Raw genomic sequence first — 27,707 nt, forward strand, 5'->3', positions numbered from 1 at the left:
TGCATGTGTGTGGTTACCCTGGAATTTGTGTGACACAACTTACATGCTACTAATTTGAAATGATACCAACTTAGCTTCATATACATGGGATCCTTAATAAGACTGTTGACTTCACATCAGAAACCAGGAGGTAAGAAGGCAGTGATATCATGCATTTAAGGCACTGAAAGAGAAAAACTGCCAGCCAAAAATTATTTATCTGACAAAATTATCCTTCAACAATGACTTTAAATATTCACAGATAAACAGAAACTGAGAAAGTTAGCAAGAAAAAAGTCTGGTCCTGTAAGAATTACTAAAGGGAATTTTTAAGAAAAAGGCATGTTTCCTAACAATGGACAAGCAAAATATAAAAAGGAAATGTGGGGAAAAAATAAACACGAAAACACGAAGGGAAACAGAGGGATATGGGAGTAGAAAATAAGTATGCTATTGAACCTAAATTGTTATCATCTCAAATTAGTAGCTTATGTATGTAAGTTGTTGTGGTAGTTAGGTTTAGGTGTCAACTTGGCCAGGTGAAGGGACCTAGTTCTATTACTGTGGCCATGAGCCAATGGTACGTGAACCTCAACTGTTGCTGATTACACCTGCAGTCGGCTAGGAAGCATGCCTGCTGCAATGAATAATGTTTGGTTTGATTGGCTGGTGCTTAAATGAGAGAGCGCAACATAGCACAGCCCAAGCAGCTCAGCATACCTCATCTCAGCACTCGCAGCTCAGCCCAGGCCTTTGGAGATGGAGAAAGGAATCACCCCGGGGAAAGTTGTTGGAACCCAGAGACCTGGAGAGAAGGCCAGCAGAGATCACCCTGTGCCTTCCTGCATAAGAAAGAACCTCAGTTGAAGGTTAGCTGCCTTTCCTCTGAAGAACTGCATGTTTTTAATGAAATAAATCCCCTTTTATTAAAAGCCAATCCATCTCTGGTGTGTTGCATTCCAGCGGCTAGCAAACTAGAACAGTTGTGTAACACAAATCCCAGGGTAACACCAAAGAAATTATTTTTAAAATATTCACAAACAAAAATGAGAAAGGGATCAGTTAGATATACCACAAAAGATCAACTACAAAAAAAATTTTTTTAATTAAAAAAAGATCAACTGCACAGAAAAGGAGGTTGTATTAAAGGAAGAGAAATTTAAAAAAAAGAGAGAGATGACATGATAAAAGACAAAATGCCTTAAGCAAGGGCTGCCTTTACAGTAATAACACTAAATGTTAAAAGATTAAACTCCCCAATCAAAAAACACAGATTGACAGAATAGATTTAAAAAGCATCATCCAACTATTTTTTGTTTACAAGAGAATCATCTTGGCTGCAAAGAAAAAACAGGTTGACAGTGAAAGAATGGAGAAAGATATTTCATACAAATAGGGAGGAAAAAGAACCCTCCACAATAATATTCAGAGATTTCAATACCACACTCTCATCAGCAGGCAGAAAACCTAGACAGAGGATCAGTAGGGAAACGGATAACTGAATACTACGATAAGTGACCTGGACCACATTCTCATCAACAGGCAGAAAACCTGGACAGTGGATCAGGAAGGAAATGGATAACTGAATACTATGATAAGTGACCCGGACCTAACAGAAATACACAGACTGTTACACCACAAAGCAGCAGGGCATACGTCCTTCTCAGCGCACATGGACCCTTATCCTGAGTACACCCCATGCTGGGCCACACAACAAATCTCAATACATTCTAAAAGACTGAAGTTATGCAAAGCATTTTCTCCTCTGACCATAGTGGAATGAAGCTGGAAATCAGTAACAGGCAGAGAACTGGAAAATCCACAAATACATGGAAGTTAAGTAGCACATTAAAACAATCAAGTAGGTCAAAAAAGAAACGGCAAAGGAAATCAGTAAATATTTCGAGATGAAAGAAAATGAGAACACAATATATTAAAACTTATGGGATATAAAGAAGATAGTGATAGGAAGAAAATTTATAGCCCTAAAACCTACATTAAAAAAGAGGACAGTTAAAATCGAAGACCTAACTGTACACCTGGAAGAACTAGAAAAAGAACAGCAAACTAATCCTGGAGCAGGCAGAAAGAAAGAAACAATGAAAATTAGAGCAGAAATAAATGAAATGGAGAATTTTTTTTGAAAGATAGACAAAATCAACAAAACCAAAAGTTGGTTCTTTGAGAAGATCAATAAAATTGACAAACCCTTAACTAAACTGACAAAGAAAAAAAAATAGAAGAGTCAAATAAATAAAACCAGAAATGAGAGGCGAGACATTAAAACTGACCCCAGAGAAATAAAAAGGATCATAAGACGATACAATGAACAACTGCACACCAACAAGTCAGAAAACCTAGACAAAATGAAAAAATTCCCAGAGCACACAAACAATCTACACTGACTCTAGAAGAAACAGAAGACCTCAACAGACCAATTACAATTAGGGAGATTGAATCAGTCATCAAAAACCTCTCAACAACAACAAAAATAAGTCAGGGACCAGATGGCTTCACAGGTGAATTCCACCAACCATTCCAAGAAGAATTAATACTATTCAGATGCTTCAAAAAATCTGAAGAGGAGGGATCACTGCCTAATTCATTCTATGAAGTTAACATTACCTTAATACCAAAGCCAGAAACAGATATTTCAAGAAGAGAATTTTTCTAACTAATATAGATGCAAAAATCCTCAATAAAACACTTGCAAATTGAATCTAACAATACATCAGAAGAATTATGCACCATGATTAAGTGGGTTTTATCCAGGCATGCAAGGGTGGTTCAACACAAGAAAATCAACTAATGTAACACAGCATATTAACAAATCAAAGGGAAAAAAATCAGGCAGCTATGTCTAGAATTACCATATGATCCAGGAATCCTGCTACTAGGTATATACCCTATTCAAGTCAAACAAGGATTCAAACAGATAATTGCACACCTTTCTTTACAACGTTAGTCACAACTGCCAAAAGATAGAAGCAACTCAAGTGTCCATCAACTAATAAATGTATAAAAAAATGTGGAATGTAAATTCCAATATATATGTATGTATGTATACACACACACACACACACACACACACACACACACACACACACACAATGGAATATTATTCAGCCATAAAAAGGAATGAAGTCCTAATGCATGTCACAACATGGATGAAACTTGAGGACATTATGTTGAGTGAAATCAGCCAGACACAAAAGAACTAATATCGTATGTTCTCACTAAAATGAACTAATTATAATCTGCAAACTCATAGAGTCAGAATCTAAAATATAGGTTATCAGGGGATAAGCAGAGGGTAGAGAAAAAGAAGCTGATAATTTTTCCAGAATTTTCACTTAGGTTGAGTGTAAATGTTTGGAAATGGATGGTGATGATACGAGCACATTACTGTGAGAGTGATTAACAGCCCTGAATTATGTCGGTGAATGTGGCTGAAAGGGGAAATTTTGGATCATGTATGTTACTAACAGGAAAGTTAGGAGATAAAACAAGGGACTGTATAACACAGTGAACCCTTCTGGGGGCAACTGACTGTGGTCCATTTCATGAATTATAACAAATACACGCGACATCATCACAAGGTGTTAATAATAAGGTGGTATATGAGGAAAATACACCTGATGTAAACTATGGACTATTGTTGACTAATATTTTAATATTCTTTCAGCAACTGTAACAAAGTTACCATATCAATACTAAATGTTAACAATAGGGAGAAATATGGGAAATTTGTATTTTTATGACTTTTCTATAAATCTATAATCTCTCTAATTATAATGACAATAATATTTTTTAAAAACATTATGCTAAGTGAAATAAACCAGACACCAAGTACTATATATTGTATGATTACATTTATATAAAATGTAAATATAGATGAATTCATAGAAGGACAGAATTAGATTACTGGCTATGTAGGACTGGGGAAGGAGAGAATGATTGAGAGGTGACTGCTCAAGGGTATAGGGTTTAGAGGATTTTACTTTAGTAAGAATATTGTTCTAAAATTGATTGTGGTAATGAATGCACAGCTCTCTATACTGAAAGCCACTGAATGTACATGTTGGATGGATTGTTTGGTATAGGAATATATCTCACTAAAATTGCTTTAAAAATAAACAAATAAAAGTCAAATTAAGAAAATGACCATAGGAACATAGACAGGAACATATCTAATAATCTAATATTTATTAGGATTCCATTGTTCATTTGATTTTTACGACATCCTGCCTTTTCCCTTCACTTATCCTTGCTTTTAGGCTAGTTTCAAAATATGTACCCCAACTCTTTATTTTCAACTACCAGGCTCTGCATCCATCTTTTAAGTTTCTCCCTCTCTCTGTATCACCTTCTCTCTTTTACAATGAAGTGGTTTAACAGGACAGGTCCAGATTAATCACATGAACGCTCTCCCTGGCGTGGCAGACAGACTCTAAGATGCCCCCCCCCAAAGCCCCATCTCCTGGTATTTGCAGCCTTCTGCAATCTCTCCCCGGGACTGTGACTCCTCTAACCAACAGAATATGACGTAGGTAATGGGATGTCACTTCTTCTGCAGTTACATCACACTACGGCAGCTGCTGCCTTGCTGGCAGGCACTCTTTTTTTGAAGTTCTCCCCTGCAGACTCCGACGAGGCAACCATATGGACAGACCCTCATGTCAAGGAACGGAGGGAAACCTCTGGACAACTGCCATCAAGAAACTGATGCCCTCGGTCTGACAGATCGCAAGGAACTGAATCCTGCTAACATGAGCTTGGAAGCAGCTCCTTCCGCAGAGGGGCCTCAGATGAGACCCCAGCTCTGGCCAACACCACGACTGCCGCCTTGTGAGAGACCCAGAAGCAGAGGGCACAGCACTGCTGGGCCCGGGTTCCTGACCACACAAACTGTGAAATAATAATGTGTGTTTTTAAGTCACTAAGTTTATGGCTATTTTGTTCCACATCATAGATAATTAATACTTCTATTGTTAGGAAACCCAGAGTTAAAATAAGTATTTCATTTAAGGAGATATGAACTCAATGCAGGCACTCTCCTTAGAAAACCCTAGAAATATACTCTGGACTGCATGTTGTAACTCAGACCGGGGGAACTATACCGCTGCTGAGAAGGAAATGGCTGCAGGCAGAACTGACCCCTGCATTAAGGAGGGGACTTCTTGAAACATGAACAGAAAATGCAGTGTGGAATTTCCAGCCATTGAAAAAAATTTTGACTAATGGAAAGGAAAGAAGGGAAGGAAAAAGGTAGGGAGGGAGGGAGGGTACTATGGAGGTTTAAAAGAGGAGTTTCTCTTAAAGAGAAGGGAAGACATGAAGACAGGAAGGCAAGTTTACAGGGGCGCAATGTGGTGGGGACCCCAGTGACAGGACTTCTTGGGTGCTATCTTGTGTGAACTATGGGAAAATACATATTTATCAAAACTGTGTAATTCCCACTGATTCTCCTTGATCTTTTATTACAGTCATATTTATTGATACAAGGTGAACTCTTTTTAGGGAAAAGGAAAAGGATGTGAAGGGAAGTGAGGCCTGCCCCTTTCCCCACTTGCCTAGGGAAAGCCACGGTTCAGGAGATCCATTCTACAATGAGCAATCAAGTGAGCAAAGTAAAGGAAACATGCACCTTAGGGGAGAAGAGATCAAGGGTTTGCGGGACAAATTCCTCACCTTTTCCAAATACACTAGACAGAGGCGACTTATCAAGAGTAGGGGACACTGACACTTAGGATCCATAAGCTGTAAGCTTGACAATAAGGATGTAGTAATGAGAGAAAGAAAATGCTTGAAAAGCAGGAAAATGCATCCTCAGCCTGAGGCTATTTTGTGAGTTATTTTATCATTAATGTTTTCATCTTTAATAGAAGTCTTTGCTCAAAAAAAAGTCATTTCTTAAGAATATGAAAGTTATATATATACAGCAAGTGCCCTTTTTCTTTAGAAAGAGATATTTCTAAACCTAAACAATCTCTGCAGTGAACCTCAGGATACAAAGGACAGAAAGCACAGTTTCAGAAGAAGAGGGGACAGCCGGGACTGCTAAGACTGGTCTCTACTAGAAGGAGCCATCTTTCCTTTTCAATCCTATATGGAGGAAGGAAGCAAGGAGGAAATCAAGTTTATTTTACTAGATCATGTGGGTGGCATTGCCCCATTCACTAGGCCCTTTCTCCCAAATGCCAGTGCTAAAGCCTGGTTAAAATAAGCATTTCCTTTTTAAAAAAGGCATTGGAAAATAATTTTATCTTAGTGTGATTTCTTGAGAGCTAATTCACCTTTCATGCTGTGTCATGGAAAGACTTGTGGGCTGAAATGGATCTTTTCTAATGAGCCTGGTGCTCCTATTTCTGTGGCCCACTGGAGTTCACTGTGTAAATCCTTAGCGGGCAGAACACAGATCTGTACGTAAATTGAAGCTTATTTATTTATTCATTAATTTGTTCAAAATCTTAGCTCATGCCAGACACAAGTTCCCTTTTTCCTTAAACACCCCCCACCCACCCACCCATACCCACACACACACCCACACCCACGCACACATTAAGAACAGAAGACCAATGACAAAATCATTTTCTCCAGTAATTACTGCTACTAAAATCTACTTTTTATTTAACATAGCGTTTATTTGCACCTGGTAAATACTAGGAAAGATAAAGACTAAAATAACAAAACAAATAATATTATATTCATAAAAACAGACATAAAACAAAATGCATCAAGATATCTTCTGGCTTTTAAAAATGGATATAATTTTATAACAAAGGCTTTCTCACTGGGGAAAATTTTGCCCTTACACTCCCATAAAAACTTCAAATTGAATGGCCATTGTTAACAGAGAACAGTAAGACCATATAAGTTCATATTTGGGTGAAAAGATAACAGCAGGCATAACAGAACAGGAGCCGACTGCAGTTCTTTATTACAACTTCATGTTGTGAAGTCTAGAAACCATGTTAACAACCTGAGCTGCAATGATGTCAAAACAATCCAACTTCACAAGAACTTCACAACTCTGCCAACTAACAGGTAGACTTTTAATGAGCAACATCCGAAATCATTGCCAGGTATATTTGTTATTTCTGCATGTCTCATAAACATAGAGTTCCTGTAAACTTGCAATGGGGAGACGCCAGGAGAAGAATGGGGGATCTAAAACCATCAACTGAAACCTGGTAATAAGTAAGTAACTAGACCTACTACCAGATGACACCTTTTAACATACAGTACATCCAGGACCACTCCCCTGGTTTGGAACCACAGTGAAACATTACTCAATCTGTCCTCCAAGTTTTTCCTAATAGCTTCCCAAGCTATTGTCTGTTTGCCATGAATTCATTGAAAACAGGTTGTTGGCTCATGATAACCAATTTAAATTCACTGTAGTCTGTGTTACCAGTTTCCAAAAGAATTGCACCTTATACATTTACAATTCTAGGTGGACTCTCTTTTATGATTCTAGGAATGCAATTCAGGTGACTGAAACCAAGGTGAACCATAAAATAATTCACTTGATAGAGACTGGAGAGTAACTTCATTTTTTACTTTTTTGCTGTTTGTTCCATAGCCTAAATCCCTCAGCCACTAGGTCCAATAAAGAAAGGAAAGAGGAGAGGAGGGAAGATCTTGGATTATCAAGAAACAAGCGAGAAGTTTCACTGAATAGACTTGAGAAGGATTTCGTTCTTACCTCTACAACACGACATTTGCTATGTTAGAGCAAGGTAGGCTATGATGAAGCTCAAGACATGCCCATTTTATTCTCTGTACTATCTCTGAAATGTTTCTGTAAATCTAGAACTATTTTAAAATAAAAACTTTATTTAAAAAGAAAAACCTGAATGGCCTTATACACTTATTAAAGGGAAAATCGCCGCTGGTTTCCAGGAAGATGGCAGAACAGAATAAGTCGAGTTCACCCCTGCTCCAAGGAAAGAAGGCTCAGGAAGGTGACTGAGTCAGGGATTCCAGGGTGCAAGTGACATGGGAGGGTCTTTACACCACACAGGGAGGCCCTAGTTGCAAAAAGCTGAAGAACTGAGACCCTCCAGCCAGTGCAAACAGGCTAACACATCCCTTTCTAACAGAAGCCCGGAGCCCTCAGGAATGCAAGGATCGGGAACAGGGAGGCGGGGTCTAAGAAGTCAGCCGAGCCCCATTTCTTGGATGTGCGACCGTCATGCTCACGGCTCCTGCCCCGCGACTCAACCCACACTCCATGCCCCTGAACCACGTCACCCCCCCACCATGCTCCAAGTGACCCCACCCTGATCCCGTGTCCCCACCCCACCCCTACACTGCAAGCAAGAGCATTCCCACCTGCCCCAGCACAGCCCGCATCTGCACAAGTGCACAATATTCCCCCGCCCCTCCCGAGACCCACTCACCCACACCCGGTCCCACAACACCCACCTCCCATTCCCTGCCCCCTGCAGGTGGTCGCCTGTGCATCAGGGCTGTAGGCGCTCACCTTCACACCCATGCTACACCCACCCCCAGCTTCTATAGTCCCACAACCACACCCCACCCCCCTGAGCTCTGCACATGTATACATCAGTTTACAGCCCTCCCAGAGCTACACATGCTGGTACCCCAGTAACACCCTTTCCACTCTGGGCAAAGGCTGATCTGCGCATATAAGCACACTCCCAAATCTACACCCTGGGTCCCCTGAAGTCCTCCCCTGTGCAAGGACATATCCACGCCCTACCTTTCCTGTGCCCTGACCTCATTGCCACCTACCTTACAACCTGATACCCACAAACTCCAAGCTTCACATGCTCACCCACATCCTACCTGCACACCAGCCCCCATACATCCAAACACCCCTCCATCTGCCTCCCACTGTGCCCTACCTCTGTGTCCCCCATGCTGCACCCTGCTCCCGCACTCCAAGCCCTGCCTGAGCTGCCTCCCATCCCCACGGCCTCCACACTGCACCTCCACAACCGCACACCCAAAGCTCATAGGCACCAGCATAGCATCCCCAATCTGCACCTTTACCTGCACCACAACCCATCACTGCACTGCTGGGCCCTGCACTACACCCCACATCCCGCCCCACATCCATCATCACTGCACTGCTGGGCCCTGCACTACACCCCACATCCCACCCCACATCCATCATCACTGCACTGCTGGGCCCTGCACTACACCCCACATCCTGCCCCACATCCTCCATCACTGCACTGCTGGGCCCTGCACTACACCCCACATCCCACCCCACATCCATCCAGCAAATACAATCTTTAGACCACTGAAGGAAATCAACTTCCAAAGTAACACTAACAGGGTATTTACATGCCTCGAAGAAAATAGAAGATCATTAAGCACATCAAGATGTAGACAGATATAATCTGGCCTAATGACCAAATTAAAACACTGGAAGAGACACAGACTTTGGAACAACTAATAAAAGATATTCATATAACTCTGCTAAATAAAATAAATGGAACGGCTAATGACATAAAGGAGATCAAGAAGACATTAGAAGAGCATAAAGAGGAATTAAGAACAATAAACAGAAAATATCACACAGATCAAAGATGCTGTAGTCCAAATGAAAAATATACTAGAGACACACAACAGCAGACTTGAAGAGGCAGAAGAAAGAATAAGTGATCAGAAAGACAGGGTAAATTGATTTCGAACACTCAAAACAGCAAATGTCAAAAAAGATGGAAAAATTTTAATTGGATCTCAGGGAAATGACATACAAAACAAAGCACACAAGTATGAGAATCATTGGTGTCCCAGAAGGAGAAGTGAGGAGTAAAGGGCTAGGAAGAGTAGTTGAGGATCTAATGGGGGAAAACTTCCCACCCCTTATAAAGGACATAAATACCCAAATCAAAGAAGTCCAACGAACTCCAAATAGGCCTTCCCCAAAACACACACTAATCAGCCTGTCAAATGTTAAAGAGAAACAGAAAATCCTGAAAGCAGCAAGAGAAAAGTAATCTACCATATGCAAGGGAAACCACCTAAGAACTGAGTTCAGAATCCTTAACTGGCACCACAGAGACAACAAGGCAGAGGTATGCTATATTTAAGATCCCAAAAGAGAAAGACTTTCAGCCAAAAGTTCTGTACAAGTCAAATTGTCCTTTAAAACTGAGGGAGACAGAGTATATTAAATAGATAATAATAAAAAAAAGTATTGGCAAAGTCCCTTGAGGGATGGGAGACAGAATATGGAACTATTAAACTTACCATCAGGGAATCCCAGGATACTGTGTCAAACTTTAGGGACACCCAAATCAATAGGCCATGCCCTTGATCCTGAGGCTTACTCTTGTGAAGCTTATGTAGGTAACAGAAAAGCTTAGACTACCTTATAGGCATGCCTAAGAGTTACTTCTGGAGGACCTCTTTTGTTGCTCGGATGTAGCCTCACTCTCTCTAAGCTCAACTCTGCAAGCGAAATCATTGCCCTCCCCACTCTGAGGGACATGACATCCAGGGATGAAAATCTCCCTGGCAGCATGGGAGATGACTCCCAGGGATGAGTCTGGCCCTGGCACCGTGGGATCAACAATACCATCCTGACCCAAAGGGGGGAAGAAGTATAACGAATAAGGTATCAATGGCTGAGAGAGTTCAAATAGAGTCAAAAAGCTAATCTGGAGATCACTCTTACACAAGCTTCAGTTGTCCAACTATTACTACCTATCATAATTTGCCAAACTCCAACCAAAACCATTCCAGCCAATCCTAGAGAACTAACCTAAGGTGTTACGTAACATTCTACAAAGGTTCCATGCACTAGGGTAACTTTCTAGAAACCTACAACCTCCAGATGGATCCCAGACCAGATAAGTCCTGAAACCTAGAGTGGCTAGCCTCTCCAGACTAGCAACTAGTTCCATGACCCTACCCCATATTTTGACAGCCCCTTCCAATGTGCAAAGGTTAGAATGGGCACAGCTCAAACACCCCTAAAGACTGGGAGAAAGATCAAAGGTGATGGTGGAGTTATATAGAGAAGATAAATTTTAACAAATGAATATGAATGCTGAATCATTAAATTGATAATTCTTTTAGTCTCCAATATCTTAGAGCAGCTAGAAGTAAAAATCTGAAATTGAGGGATTGTAACCCATACCAAACTCTGAAATCTGTTCTACAACTAATTGTTTTGCTGTGCTTTGAAATTTATTGTTTTGTACATATGTTATTTTTCACATAGTATCAGATGACACCTTTTAACATATAGAACATCCAGTACCACTCCCCTGGTTTGGAACCACAGTGAAACATTACTCAATCTGTCCTCCAAGTTTTTCCTAATAGCTTCCCAAGCTATTGTCTGTTTGCTATGAATTCATTAAAAATATTCACAAATATGAGGAAATTAAACAACACTCATAAATAACCAATGGGTATAGGAAGAAATCATTTAAGATGATTGAAAGTAAAACACAATGTACAAAAACTGATGGAAAGTAGATAAAGCAGTACTTAGAGGGAAACTCGTAATGGTAAATGCCTATAAATATAATCAGAAAGATTCTTTCAATAATCTAACTGTCCAGATTTAAAAAGCAGAAAAACAATAGCAAACAAAACACAAAGCAAGCAGAAAGAAGAAACTTTTATAAGCCCTAGAGAGGTAATATATAAAATAGAGAATAGAAAAATGCTAGAGAAAATCAATGAAGCCAAACATAAACAACAAAAAACAAAACACTCAATAAACTAGGAATAAAAAGGAACTTCCATTGAGTGATAAAGAACATCCACAAAAAAAGCCACTGCTAACATCTTACTTATTGGTGAAAGACTCCAAAGAAGACAAGGGTGTCTGCCATTGCCATTTCTACCCAACACTGTACTAGAGGTTTAGCCAGGGAAATTAGGCAAGAAAAAGAAATAAAGGCATTCATATAGGAAAAGAAAACATAAAGCTATTTTTATACAAAGATTATATGTGACATGATTTTGTATATGGAAAACCCTAAGTAATTCACTCATACACACACACAAAGAGAAACAACTGGAATAAATGAGTTTAGAAAGACTGCAAGATACAAGAACATACCAAAAAAATCTACTGTATTTTTGTGCACTAGTAATAAACACTCATTGAAAGTAAGAAAACAATTCCATTTACAATTTACATCAAAAATAATAAAATAATTAGTAATGACTTTAACATCAATTAGTAGTGACTTGAACATCAAAAAGCATAAGATTTATACACTGAAAGTACAAGATATAACTGATAGAACTTAATGAAAACCTAAATAAATGGAAAGACGTGCTGTGTTCATGAATTGAAAGACCTAATATTATTAAGATGGCGCAATATTCTCCCAAATTAATCTACAGACTCAATGCAATTTTAATCAAAATCCCAGGTATCTTCTTTGCATAAATTGACAAGCTGATCCTAAATTCATATGAAAATTCAAGGGATCCAGAACAGCTTAAGTAAACTTGAAAAAGAACAAAATTAAAAGATACACACTTCCAATTCAAAACAATGCAAAGCTACAGCAATTAAGACAGGCATAAGCTTAAAAATGGATGAATGTAATCAATCAAGAATAAAATGGGGAGTGACTACTTATGACTATGGGTTTTCTGGGGGGTGGTGATGAAAATATCATGAAATTAGATAGTAGTGATGGGCTGTGAAACTTTCTGAATATACAAAAAACACTGAATTTTACAATATAATATAGTGAATTTTATGGTATGTGAATTATATATCAATAAGAAATTATTGTGGGTATATAGAAAAACTGTTTTAAATATGCATGCATTCAGGAAAACCTGTATTCATGATTCTTAAGGGATCCAAGATGAACTTTATCCAAATAAAGGATGATCCAAGGAAGCTACAGCAAGCAATTCAAGGTTGGTACTTAATATTTCATTGTAGATTTCAACTACAACAAAGAAGAAGTCACAGGTAGAAGAATGATACATTATATGATATATATTATGTATTGTATGATTGGACAAAGTAAAAATAACAACAAGAAAATGGGATGAGAATGGAGAAAGAAAGAGGGAAGTAGCAGAAGCTTACTGACATTTCAATAAGAAATAATTGGAAGTTAAAAGACACCATTAAAAATAGATAAATCAGATAGTAAAGGGTTAAACTGGAAAAAAGAAGTCAGTATATTTTAAAAGATAGAATTTTAACAGTAACCATTTGTTTTAGCTTGCTAAGCTGCTTAAAGTAGATATCATGAAACATATTGACTTTATGGAAATGTATTAGCCTACAAGCTTAAAGTTTTGAAGCCATGAATATGTCAAAATCCAGGCATCCTTCAGATGACTCTTTCTTCCTGAAGACCAGCTGCCAGTGATCCTTGACTCCTGTGCCACATGCAAGGCACATGGCACTGTCTCTGGTCTCTTCCTTCTCTTCTGGGTTCCACTGCTTTCAGCTTCTTGCTTCCATGTCTTTCTCTCTCTCTGGATTCATCCCATTTAAAAAGCAATCCATTAAGAGGATAAGACCTACCTTATCCTCTTGTTCCTGTCAATAGTAGGTTCAAACCTACAGGAAGAGATGAGTGTTAAAAACATGATTTTCTGAGGTACATACAGTTTCAAACCTTATACCACTAGAACAAAAATATGAATCTTCTGAATAACTAAATGAATTTTTAAAAAGAGCCACCAAAAATAACATACAAAAACTCAGCAAATGAGTTATCATAGGTTTACTAAATTATCAGGACATAATATGATGAGTTGAGATTTCATTGCAATCAAAATGAATGGGTTTCTTAAAATTCAGTAATAACTCAAACAGACCCAATCAAAAAGTGAGCAAAACAATTGGATATCTCACCAAAGAATATATAAAGAATATGTATTAGCCAAGGTTCTTTAGAGAAACAGAACCAACAGGAGGTAACTATAAATATGAGATTTGTAAACGTGTCTCAACACAGCAGTAGGAATGAAAGAGTCCAAAATCCACAGGGCAGGCCATGACGCTGGCAACTCTGATGAAGGTCCTTGACGAACCCCGCAGGAGAGTGTGGCTGGCTGAAGAAGAGATGAAAATTCCCTCTTCTCCCTTAAAAGTCTTGAACTGATCGGATTAAATCCAACAGATTGGATTCTCTCATCATGGAAGACACATCCTTAGTTGACTGTAAATGTAACCAGCCACAGATGCAAGCAACTGACTGATGATTTAATACACCAGCTTTCTGGTTTACCAACCAGACACAAAATACCTCTGCAGCAACAGCTAGGCCAGTGCTTGCCTGACCTGACAACTGGGCACCGTTAGCTGGTTGAGTAGACACCTGGACCTAACCATCATAGACCGCAAAGAAGCATATGGGAGGATGCTTAAAATCATGTCACTGGGGAAATGAAAATTAAAATAAGAATACGATACCACTACACACCTCCTGAAACAGCTAAAACAACAACAAGATAATGAAATACCAACTGCAGCAGGATGCGGGGCAACAGAAACTCTCAGTTGCTGATGGAAATGCAAAATGCCACAGCCACTTTGGAACACGTTGGCAGTTCCTTACAAAGCTCAACACAGTCTTACCACAACATCCAGCAAACACACTCCCACATATTACCCAATTTATTTGAAAACATACATCCACACAAAAACTTATAAAAGAATGTTTATAGCAGCTTTATTCATGTGCTGGTTTGAAGCTATTATGTACCACAGAAAAGCCGTGTCTAATCTTCATCCAGTATTTCTGGGTAGAATCTTTTTTATTGTTTCCACGGAGATGTGACCAACCTAATTGTGGGTGGTAATTTTTGATTAGATGGTTTCCACGGAGCTGTGTTTCCACCCATTCAAGGTGGGGCTGCTTACCGGAGCCCTTTAAGAGGAACTACTTTGGAAAAAGCTTCAGAGCCGACAGAACCCATGCAGCCAGAGACCTTTGGAGCAGAAGGAAAATGCCCCCAGGGAAGCCTCGTGAAATGAGGAGAGAAAGCTAGCACAAGTCACCACACGCCCTCCCAGCTGAGAAACACGGAACTTCATCAGCCCTTCTCTGGAGTTCAGGTATCTTTCCCTTGATGCTTTATTCTGGGCATTTTCACAGCCTTAGAACTGTAAACTTGCAACTTCATACATTCACCTTTTAAAAGCCATTCCGTTTCTGGTATATTGCACTCCAGCACTTACAAACTAAAACAATCCACAATCACGAAAAGCTACAAGCAACCATGTTGCCCTTCAATAGGTGAATAGTTAAACAAATGGGTATACACACACAATGGAATACTTCCAACCAACTAAATGCAATGAGCTACCAAATCACACAAAGACATGCATGAACCTTTAGTGCAGGGTTTTAAGTAAAAGAAACCAGTCTCAAAAGGCAATATTCTAATCATACGACATAACGAAAAAGCCAAAGCAATACAGATGGTGACCTGATCAGTGACTGCCAGACTGTTCTGGTGGGAACTGGCTGGATGAAGCACTGAGGATTTTAAGGGTGAAACTATTATATATGATAGTGTAATGGTGGATACATTTTTAGAAGTGAAACTAAAAATTTTTCAAAGCCCATATAACTTTATAGCACAAAGAGTGAAACTTGATGCATGCTGAATATTAAAAAAAAAAGTCATTTAGGAAATTAACTTAGGATGGACTGCAGAATGCAGTAAAATTATTTAACTGTATTAAAACTGTATCAAACAACCTCACTGAAGGGAGTGAGGGAAATAGATGTTGGGTTGAATAACTTTGGAAGAATGCAGTCTGTGAGACCAAAATCAAAATGAACTATACACAAACACCTCACTCTAGTTAACACATTTATTTCCCATGAGGATATGGGTCAATAATTTGGAAGCTATTCTTCATGCATACTGGAACTGAAAAATTAAATAAACGGGTGGAAGAGGCTGGAAGCTAGCTTTCTCACTGTTGGAGTGGATGATTACAGAAACCTCTGGAAGCAGGTTAGAATGATCCATGTGCTGATGGATTAAAGTCGGAGATACCAGTATGAAATCATGTTCTGCTTAATATAGAAACAAATTATTAAACCTAAAAATATTTGCATATATATGAATATTCATAGTTAGGATATACACATATTTCCTTGCTTTATTAGCTAAAAGGGCCTAGAAGCAACAAATCTCAGTTCTAATATCATTCACTAATAAAAGGAAACAAGGCTCCTTGGAGAAATGGTAGATTACAGGACTTGGGAAAGAAGCATACATGATGAGCATGGAGCATTTTGTAGTGCCAGAAAGTAAGGATGTACACACACACACACACACACACACACACACACACACAGAAATAAAAAAGCACAATAATGATGGGTTGTCAAAGGGACAGAGGAGCCAACTGAAAAATCCCAAACCTAGAAAAATTTGATCAACAAAGTAAATGGAGTAAAATTAACCTATAGCCCCAAAATAAAAATGAAAATCTGTAAGTCCATATCAATATAAAGAAATATTCAATAAAGAAGGAAGAAAGGAAGGGAGGGAGAGAGGGAGGGGGGTGAGGAAGGAAGAGACAAATTTCCTATGCAGAATTCCACATAAGCTATACAGATACACTGCTTAACTCCTCACTCCTTACATGTGATCTGCACATAGGAACTTCCTTCTAAAAAGCACAGAAAAGGTAGAGGAAAAGAGAAAGTTCACAGTGCAAAAACCTGAGAATCTCAACCTCAGTTAATCGAGGTTAACATCAACAGTGATAAGTACATATCACACATATTAATAGTATGTAATCTTGATATGAATGTGATGAGAATGGCACTTTACTTCTGTAATCTTTCTCCCCAAAACCCACAACCCCATCTAATCATAAGAAAAACATAAGACAAACCCCATTACAGACATCCTAAGAAATACCTGATATGTCTTCCTCATAAAAAGTCAAAGTACAAAAGAACAAGAGTCAAAGTCATCAAAAACAAGGAAAATTTGAGAAACGGTCACAGCCAAGAGGAACGTAAGGAGGCATGACTGTCAAATACGCAATAACATTCTGGATGGCATCCTGAAACAGAGAAAAGACATTAGTTAAAAATTAAGGAAACGTGAATGAAGTACAGACCTTAGGTTGTAACAGTGCATCATTAATTGTACAAATGCACCAGGCCAATGGAAGAGGTAAGCTTATACCTGCAAATTTTCTGTAAATCTAGAACTATCTCAACATAAAACTTAATTTAAAAAGAAAAACCTGGATGGCCTTATATACTTATTAAAGGAAAATGATACTTTATCTCAAAAGGTAAATTTTCTGCTGTACAGAGACACACCCAAAGCACAGTAATTCAGAAAGTCCAAAAATAACATACTACAAAGCCACAATAATTAAAACAGTGTGGTACTGGAGGAAGGATAGGCATATAGACCAACGAAACAGAATTGAGAATACAGAGCCAAGCCCTACACATCCATGACGAGGTGGTCTTCAACAAGGGTGCCAAACCCATTCAACGGAGGAATAGTGGTTCCTAGCAAATCATACTGCGACAACTGGAAATCCACACACAAAAGAATGAATGCAGACGTCTATCTCTTACCATATACAAAAATTAACTCAAAATGAATCAAAGGCCTAAATATAAGAGTTAATACTATAAAACTTTAAGAGGAAAACATAAGGAAATATCTTCAGGGTTTTGTAGTGGGCGACAGATGTTTAGATTTTACACCAAGAGCATGAGTAACAAAACAAAAATAAATGGGATTTCATCAAACTTAAAAAGTTTTATGCATCAAACGACATTAGCAAAATAAATTTAAAATTAATAAATGAATGAATGAAATGAATGAATAAAGAAATAAATAATAGGGGGACAAAAGATATGGGATGTTTGGGGTGTTCTTTTTAATTTTTTTTTTTGGAGTAATGAAAATGTTCTAAAATTGATAGTGGTGATGAATGTACAAATATATGTTGATACTGTGAGCCACTGATTAAATATTTTGGATGATTATATGGTTCTGTGAATAGATCTCAATAAAATCACATAAAAAAGGACATTAGCAAGAAAGTGAAAAAACCTACAGAATGGGAGAAAATATTGGGAAACCATACTTTTGATAAGCATTTAATATCCAGACCAAACTAAGAACTCTTGCAACTCATCAACAAAAAGACAAATCACCCAATTAAAAAATGGGCCAAGGATTTGAATAGACATTTCTCTAAAGATGACGTTACAATAGCCAATAAGTAAATAAAAAGATGCTCAACATCATTAGTCGTTAGGGAAATACACATTAAAACTACGATGAGATGCCCCTTCACACCAAATAGGATGGCTGTTATTAAAAGACAACAAAGTGTTTAAGTGTTGGTGAGGATGCAGAGAAATAGGAGCCTATGTACATTTCTGGTGGGAATGTAAAATGGTGTAGCCACAGCGGAAAATAGTTCAGCAATTCCTCAGAAAACTAAATATGGAATTACCATATGACCCATCAATTCCACTCCTAGGTATATGGCCAAAAGACTTCCACACCAGTGTTCATTGCAGCACTATTCACAATAGCCAAAGGTAGGTTTTTCTGTAAAGCTACAACCACTACAATTTTTTAAATATGTACATAAAATTGTTAGGTAGATCTGTACACGAAACAAAAGAGAAATGACCTTTATAAAATATAAACTACAAGAGAATAAAGGGGATACAGAAACAATTTAACACACTGTTGTCAGAACAAGACAAATCAAGTGAACCAAAGAAAAGCTATAAAGACCTAAACAACATTATCAATAAGATTAATCATATATATATATATATATATATATATATATATATATATACACTGGCAACCCAAGTGTCAATCAGCAAATGAATGGTTAAACAAAATGTGGTATACCAGCCAATGGAATATTATTCAGTCATGAAAAAGAAGTGGAGCGCTAGTACATGCTGCAACACAGATGAAACTTGGAGACATTATGTTGAGCGAAATAAGCCAGATGCAAAAGGACAAATACTGTATGATTGCTCTGATTTGAAATACACAAACTAAGCAAATTCATAGAGTCAGAAAGCAAAATAGTAGTTACCAGGGTTGGCAGGAGGGTAACTGAGTGTGAATTGCTAAACAAGTTTGAGTTTGGTTTAGGATGAGGTAAAGAGTCTGGATATGGACAGTGGTGAAATGTACATCATATTTCAGTGTATTTAATGTCAAAGAATTGTCCACCTAACATTGTTAAGATGAGTTCTATGGTATGCATATTATGCCACAATTAAAATTAAATAAGTTTTAAAACAAATAAAGGCAAAGGCAAAAGTCCTGCAGGCAAGAGGAAAGCAGAGATAGTGACACTGATATCAAAGTAATATTCAAGCCAAAACTCACTACTTGTGACCAAAAAAAAGACTTTAATGCAAAGGCCATTATTCACAATAAATAAAAGACTATAGTTAATAGCATAATTACAATAATATTGTTTTATCAACTATAATCAAATAACCATGGTAATGCAAAATTGTAATAGAGAAAACTATGTGTGTGACGGGTATATATAAGAACCCTGTATTTTCTTCATGATTTTTCTGTAAAGCTGCAACTACTACAATTTTTTAAATATGTACATATAATTGTTAGGTATATCTGTATATGAAATAAAAGAGAAATGACCTTTATAAAATATAAACTACAAGAGAATAAAGGGGATACAGAAACAGCAAAAATTAGAGAATTTAACACACTGTTGTCAGAACAAGACAAATCAAGTGAACAAAAGCTATAAAGACCTAAACAACATTATCAATAAGATTAATCATATATATGTCATACATAGATATTAAATCATATATATATATCAAATTTTATGGCCTGGTAATAGAGAATACACTTTCTCTTAAAGTGCACATAGTCACAAAACCTGATCATTTGTTAGCTCAAAAAGAAAACATCAATTAGACCATAATGTAGAACTATTACAAACACCATCCTCTGATCACAATACAATAAAATTAAACTTTAAAAAAGAAAAACAAAAAGTCCCTTTCACTTGGAAATTAAAATAAAGAAAGCAAAGAAAACCTATTAAACAACTTGGAGCAAAGAATAACCAGAACCCAAAATTACAAAAATTCTTTTTAGAGCAATGATAATGAAAACACCATATATCGAAATCTGTGGAGTATATCTAAAATAGCGAACGGAGGAAAATTCAGATTAGACACTTGTATCAATAAGAGGAGAGAATAAAACTTAAAAAGGTAGAAAGAGAGCAATGAAGTAAACTAAAACAACCCATAAAGAAGGAGATAATAAGATAGAAACAAAATTCAATTAAAAAACCAGTATATTGAATTAATCAAATTTTTGGTTTAAAAAACAAAATACACTAAACACTAATCTAAGGGAGAAAAAAGGAAGCAAGCAGAAATATTCAAAGTAAAAAAAGACAAGGGAAAATCATCATTGAAACACGAAATTTTAAAAAAATCATAAAGGTTTATTTTGCACAACTGAAATAGAGCATTTCCTAGGAATTTCAGCTAGCCAATTATTTCATCAGTGGTAAAAACTTAAATAGACAAGTTCCTACAGAAGAAAGAAAGCAAACAAAGCATTACGGCACAAAAAAGCACTAAACGTCAATGGTTTCACATGGAACGTTTATTAAATAATAACCAAACTGCACCAGTGCTTCAGAATTTGTTCAAGAATTCTGAAAATAAAGAGAAAATTTCTAAGTCCTTTCATGTAACAAAAATGGCTACCTTAATTTTTCAGATTACTATAACAAAAACCACACTAAAACAATAAATATTTTTTGGCTCACAGTTTTGAGGCCAGAAGATGCCCCAAGTCAAGCCGTCATCAAGGAGACGCTGTCTCCCCAAACTCTGCAACATTCAGGCGTGGGCTACTGGCGATTCTTGGGGTTCCGAGGCTCATGTACCTCCTTCGCACCCCAACGCCCAGCCCTCTTCTTTCTCTTCCGGGTCCCAGCTGACTTCCGGTGCGTCGCAGGGCAGAGTCCTTGCCTTTCTCTTCCGGGTTCTGGTTGACTTCCGGTGCGTCGCAGGGCGGAGCCTTCTCCTTTCTCTTCGGGGTTCCGATTGACTTCCAGTGCGTTGCTGTCTCTTCGGGGCTCCATTTGACTTCCGGTGTGTCATCGTGCGGAGCCCTCCCCTTTCTCTTCTGGGTTCCAGCTGACTTCCGGTGCGTCGCAGGGCCGAGCCCTCCCTTTTCCCTTCCGGGTTCCAGATGACTTCCGGCTTCTGGCTCCTTCCTGCGGCTTTCTCCCTGTGTTGGGATTTCTCCTTGTTCTGAAGAATTTCAGTCTGGATTAAGGCCCGCTCTCATTCACCTTAATTAAAAGAGTGTCTTCAGAAGATCCTGTTTATAGTGTGTGCACACCCACAGGAAATCAGACTCGGAATAAGAATCTGTCTACACTGGGTTACGGAAGTCCATCCGCCATGCTGGCAGCGGTAACTAAACTTGCTAAGGGCTGTACTGGTGATAGTTGTAGAGTGGTTCTGCCTTGAGCCATTAGCACACAGAATCTAACACGATAATGCGAAAATGATACCCCAGGGCCATGTACTCCGCAAGTGTGTAGTTGGCCTAATTTTAGGAAATACAGGATTGCAATGCTGTTGTATCAATACATCTGAAGGGGAGAAATTTATAAATAGCTCCACAGAGCAGAAAAATTCTTCAGCAAAATTTAAAACCTCACTCATAATAGCAAGAAATAAGATAGGAACACATTTAAAAAGAAATGTAGAAAACTTACATGAAGAAAACCTTAAAAAACTCCTGAGACATAAAACTAGATTTCATAATTGTGTAGATTGAAATACTAGTGGTCAATGGGGGCGGGGGTAACGGGTATGGTATATATGAGTTTTTTCTTTTTTTTTATTTTGCTGGAGAGATGCAAATGTTCAAAAAAATGATCATATTGATGAATACACAACTATGTGATGACATTGTGAGCCTTTGATTGCACACCATGTGTAGAATGTGTGTTTGTCAAGAATGTATGTTTGTTTGTTAAGGTTTTACAGTAAAATTTTTTTAGATGTCAACAAATGGCAAGACATTTCTAGTTCTTGGATAGAATGGTAAAACATCATAAAGAATTAACTCCCAAAGTTAATTTATAAATTTTTTTTTTTTTTTATTAACGGAAAGAAAAAAAAGAAATTAACACAACATTTAGAAATCATACCATTCTACATATGTACTCAGTAATTCTTAACATCATCACATAGATGCATGATCATTGTTTCTTAGTACATTTGCATCAGTTTAGAGGAACTAGCAACACAACAGAAAAAGATATAAAATGTTAATATAAAGAAAAGAAATAAAAGTAGTAGTAATAGTAAAAAACAACAACAACAAACAAACCAACAAGCAAACAAAAACAAAAAAAAAACCCTATAGCTCAGATGCAGCATCATTCAGTATTTTAACATGATTACTTTACAATTAGGTATTATTGTGCTGTCCATTTTTGAGTTTTTGTATCTAGTCCTGTTGCACAATCTGTATCCCTTCAGCTTCAATTACCCATTGTCTTACCCTGTTTGTAACTCCTGCTGAACTCTGTTACCAATGACATATTTCAAGTTTATTCTCGAATGTCCGTTCACAACAGTGGGACCATACAGTATTTGTCCTTTAGTTTTTGGCTGGATTCACTCAGCATAATATTCTCTAGGTCCATCCATGTTATTACATGGTTCACAAATTTATCTTGTCTTAAAGCTGCATAATATTCCATCGTATGTATATACCACAGTTTGTTTAGCCACTGTTCTGTTGATGGAGATTTGGGCTGTTTCCATCTCTTTGCAATTGTAAATAACGCTGCTATAAACATTGGTGTGCAAATGTCCGTTTGTGTCTTTGCCCTTAAGTCCTTTGAGTAGATACCTAGCAATGGTATTGCTGGGTCGTATGGCAATTCTATATTCAGCTTTTTGAGGAACCGCCAAACTGCCTTCCACAGTGGTTGCACCCTTTGACATTCCCACCAACAGTGAATAAGTGTGCCTCTTTCTCCGCATCCTCTCCAGCACTTGTCGTTTTCTGTTTTGTTGATAATGGTCATTCTGGTGGGTGTGAGATGATATCTCATTGTGGTTTTGATTTGCATTTCTCTAATGGCCAGGGACATTGAGCATCTCTTCATGTGCCTCTTGGCCATCCGTATTTCTTCTTCTGGTAGGTGTCTGTTTAAGTCTTTTTCCCATTTTGTAATTGGGTTGGCTGTCTTTTTGTTGTTGAGTTGAATAATCTCTTTATAAATTCTGGATACTAGACCCTTATCTGATATGTCATTTCCAAATATTGTCTCCCATTGTGTAGGCTGTCTTTCTACTTTCTTGATGAAGTTCTCTGATGCACAAAAGTGTTTAATTTTGAGAAGCTCCCATTTATTTATTTCCTTCTTCAGTGTTCTTGCTTTAGGTTTAAGGTCCATAAAACCACCTCCAGTTGTAAGATCCATAAGATATCTCCCAACATTTTCCTCTAACTGTTTTATGGTCTTAGACCTAATGTTTAGATCTTTGATCCATTTTGAGTTAACTTTTGTATAGGGTGTGAGAGATGGGTCTTCTTTCATTCTTTTGCATATGGATACCCAGTTCTCTAGGCACCATTTATTGAAGAGACTGTTCTGTCCCAGGTGAGTTGGCTTGACTGCCTTATCAAAGATCAAATGTCCATAGATGAGAGGGTCTATATCTGAGCACTCTATTCGATTCCATTGGTCGATATATCTATCTTTATGCCAATACCATGCTGTTTTGACCACTGTGGCTTCATAATATGCCTTAAAGTCAGGCAGCGCGAGACCTCCAGCTTCGTTTTTTTTCCTCAAGATGGTTTTAGCAATTCGGGGTACCCTGCCCTTCCAGATAAATTTGCTTATTGGTTTATCTATTTCTGAAAAATATGTTGTTGGGATTTTGATTGGTATTGCATTGAATCTGTAAATCAATTTAGGTAGGATTGACATCTTAACTATATTTAGTCTTCCAATCCATGAACACGGTACGCCCTTCCATCTATTTAGGTCTTCTGTGATTTCTTTTAACAGTTTTTTGTAGTTTTCTTTATATAGGTTTTTTGTCTCTTTGGTTAAATTTATTCCTAGGTATTTTATTCTTTTAGTTGCGATTGTAAATGGGATTCGTTTCTTGATTTCTACCTCAGCTTGTTCATTACTAGTGTATAGAAAAGCTACAGATTTTTGAATGTTGATCTTGTAGCCTGCTACTTTGCTGTACTCATTTATTAGCTCTAGTAATTTTGTTGTGGATTTTTCTGGGTTTTCTACATATAGTATCATATCGTCTGCAAACAGTGATAGTTTTACTTCTTCCTTTCCAATTTTGATGCCTTGTATTTCTTTTTCTTGCCTAATTGCTCTGGCTAGAACTTCCAACACAATGTTGAATAATAGTGGTGATAGTGAACATCCTTGTCTTGTTCCTGATCTTAGGGGGAAAGTTTTCAATTTTTCCCCATTGAGGATGATATTAGCTGTGGGTTTTTCATATATTCCCTCTATCATTTTAAGGAAGTTCCCTTGTATTCCTATCTTTTGAAGTGTTTTCAGCAGGAAAGGATGTTGAATCTTGTCAAATGCCTTCTCTGCATCAATTGAGATGATCATGTGATTTTTCTGCTTTGATTTGTTGATATGGTGTATTACATTAATTGATTTTCTTATGTTGAACCATCCTTGCATACCTGGGATGAATCCTACTTGGTCATGATGTATAATTCTTTTAATGTGTTGTTGGATACGATTTGCTAGAATTTTATTGAGGATTTTTGCATCTGTATTCATTAGAGAGATTGGTCTGTAGTTTTCTTTTTTTGTAATATCTTTGCCTGGTTTTGGTATGAGGGTGATGTTGGCTTCATAGAATGAATTAGGTAGTTTTCCCTCCACTTCGGTTATGTTGAAGAGTTTGAGGAGCGTAGGTACTAATTCTTTCTGGAATGTTTGATAGAATTCACATGTGAAGCCGTCTGGTCCTGGACTTTTCTTTTTAGGGAGGTTTTGAATAACTAATTCAATCTCTTTACTTGTGATTGGTTTGTTGAGGTCGTCTATTTCTTCTTGAGTCAAAGTTGGTTGTTCCTGTCTTTCCAGGAACCTGTCCATTTCTTCTAAATTGTTGTATTTATTAGCATAAAGTTGTTCATAGTATCCTGTTATTACCTCCTTTATTTCTGTGAGGTCAGTAGTTATGTCTCCTCTTTCATTTCTAATCTTATTTATTTGCATCCTCTCTCTTCTTCTTTTTGTCAATCTTGCTAAGGGCCCATCAATCTTGTTGATTTTCTCATAGAACCAACTTCTGGTCTTATTGATTTTCTCTATTGTTTTCATGTTTTCAATTTCATTTATTTCTGCTCTAATCTTTGTTATTTCTTTCCTTTTGCTTGCTTTGGGATTAGTTTGCTGTTCTTTCTCCAGTTCTTCCAAGTGGACAGTTAATTCCTGCATTTTTGCCTTTTCTTCTTTTCTGATAAAGGCATTTAGGGCAATAAATTTCCCTCTTAGCACTGCCTTTGCTGCGTCCCATAAGTTTTGATATGTTGTGTCTTCATTTTCATTTGCCTCTAGGTATTTACTAATTTCTCTTGCAATTTCTTCTTTGACCCACTTGTTGTTTAAGAGTGTGTTGTTGAGCCTCCATGTATTTATGAATTTTCTGGCACTCCGCCTATTATTGATTTCCAACTTCATTCCTTTATGATCCGAGAAAGTGTTGTGTATGATTTCAATCTTTTTAAATTTGTTAAGACTTGCTTTGTGACCCAGCATATGGTCTTTCTTTGAGAATGATCCATGAGCACTTGAAAAAAAGGTGTATCCTGCTGTTGTGGAATGTAATGTCCTATAAATGTCTGTTAAGTCAAGTTCATTTATAGTAGTATTCAGGTTCTCTATTTCTTTATTGATCCTCTGTGTAGATGTTCTGTCCATTGATGAGAGTGGTGAATTGAAGTCTCCAACTATTATGGTATATGTGTCTATTTCCCTTTTCAGTGTTTGCAGTGTATTCCTCACGTATTTTGGGGCATTCTGGTTCGGTGCGTAAATATTTATGATTGTTATGTCTTCTTGTTTAATTGTTCCTTTTATTAGTATATAGTGTCCTTCTTTGTCTCTTTTAACAGCTTTACATTTGAAGTCTAATTTGTTGGATATTAGTATAGCCACTCCTGCTCTTTTCTGGTTGTTGTTTGCATGAAATATCTTTTCCCAACCTTTCACTTTCAACCTATATTTATCTTTGGGTCTAAGATGTGTTTCCTGTAGACAGCATATAGAAGGATCCTGTTTTTTAATCCATTCTGCCAGTCTATGTCTTTTAATTGGGGAATTCAGTCCATTGACATTTAGAGTTATTACTGTTTGGATAATATTTTCCTCTACCATTTTACCTTTTGTATTATATATATCATATCTGTCTTTCCTTCTTTCTACACTTTTCTCCATGTCTCTCTCTTCTGTCTTTTTGTATCTGACTCTAGTGCTTCCTTTAGTATTTCTTGCAAAGCTGGTCTCTTGGTCACAAATTCTCTTAGTGACTTTTTGTCTGAGAATGTTTTAATTTCTCCCTCATTTTTGAAGGACAATTTTGCTGGATATAGGAGTCTTGGCTGGCAGCTTTTCTCTTTTAGTAACTTAAATATATCATCCCACTGTCTTCTAGCTTCCATGGTTTCTGCTGAGAAATCTACACATAGTCTTATTGGGTTTCCCTTGTATGTGACGGATTGTTTTTCTCTCGCTGCCTTCAAGATCCTCTCTTTCTCTTTGACCTCTGACATTCTAACTAGTAAGTGTCTTGGGGAACGCCTATTTGTGTCTAATCTCTTTGGGGTGTGCTGCACTTCTTGGATCTGTAATTTTAGGTCTTTCATAAGAGTTGGGAAATTTTCAGTAATAATTTCTTCCATTAGTTTTTCTCCTCCTTTTCCCTTCTCTTCTCCTTCTGGGATACCCACTACACGTATATTTGTACGTTTCACATTGTCCTTGAGTTCCCTGATACCTTGTTCAAATTTTTCCATTCTTTTCCGGATAGTTTCTGTTTCTTTTTGGAGTTCAGATGTTTCATCCTCCAAATCACTAATTCTATCTTCTGTTTCTTTAAATCTGTCATTGTAGGTATCCATTGTTTTTTCCATCTTTTCTACTTTATCTTTCACTTCCATAAGTTCTGTGATTTGTTTTTTCAGTTTTTCTATTTCTTCTTTATGTTCAGCCCATGTCTTCTTCATGTCCTCCCTCAATTTATCGATTTCGTTTTTGAAGAGGTTTTCTATTTCTGTTCGTATATTCAGCATTAGTTGTTTCAGCTCCTGTATCTCATTTGAACTATTGGTTTCTTCGTTTGACTGGGCCATATTTTCAATTTTCTGAGCGTGATCCGTTATCTTCTGCTGGCGTCTGGGCATTTAGTCAGATTTCCCCGGGTGTTCGACCCCACAGGTTGAAAGATTTCTGCGCAGTCTCTCGGTTCTGTTCTTTCTATCCTGCCCAGTAGGTGGCGCACGTGGCACACGGCTGTCTGTGGGTTCCACCAGCGAAAGTTGCTGTGGGTCCCTCAACTCTGGAAAACTCTCGCCGTAGGGGAGGTTCGGCAACCGAAGCGTCTTGGAAGAATGCCAGCCGGCCCGGGGTTCCAAACGCGGGGAGGGTCGCCGGCTGTCGCAGCACAGGAGAGCGTCCG

At 37.7% G+C, this 27,707-nt stretch overlaps 1 long non-coding RNA gene across 2 annotated transcripts in view; it reads right to left on the reverse strand.

Annotated features, from left to right (window-relative positions):
• LOC143651714 (uncharacterized) overlaps nucleotides 1–20,920 on the reverse strand; it is an 87,193-nt gene extending 66,273 nt beyond the window's left edge. For both annotated transcript variants that reach the window (XR_013160168.1, XR_013160167.1), the window contains exon 1: nucleotides 20,765–20,920. This is a non-coding gene — a long non-coding RNA (uncharacterized LOC143651714). The remainder of the gene's footprint in view (nucleotides 1–20,764) is intronic.
• Between the last annotated feature and the right edge of the window lie 6,787 nt (nucleotides 20,921–27,707).

Source organism: Tamandua tetradactyla, chromosome 12, assembly GCF_023851605.1.
Source record: "Tamandua tetradactyla isolate mTamTet1 chromosome 12, mTamTet1.pri, whole genome shotgun sequence".
In the NCBI taxonomy this organism is placed as follows: domain Eukaryota; kingdom Metazoa; phylum Chordata; class Mammalia; order Pilosa; family Myrmecophagidae; genus Tamandua; species Tamandua tetradactyla.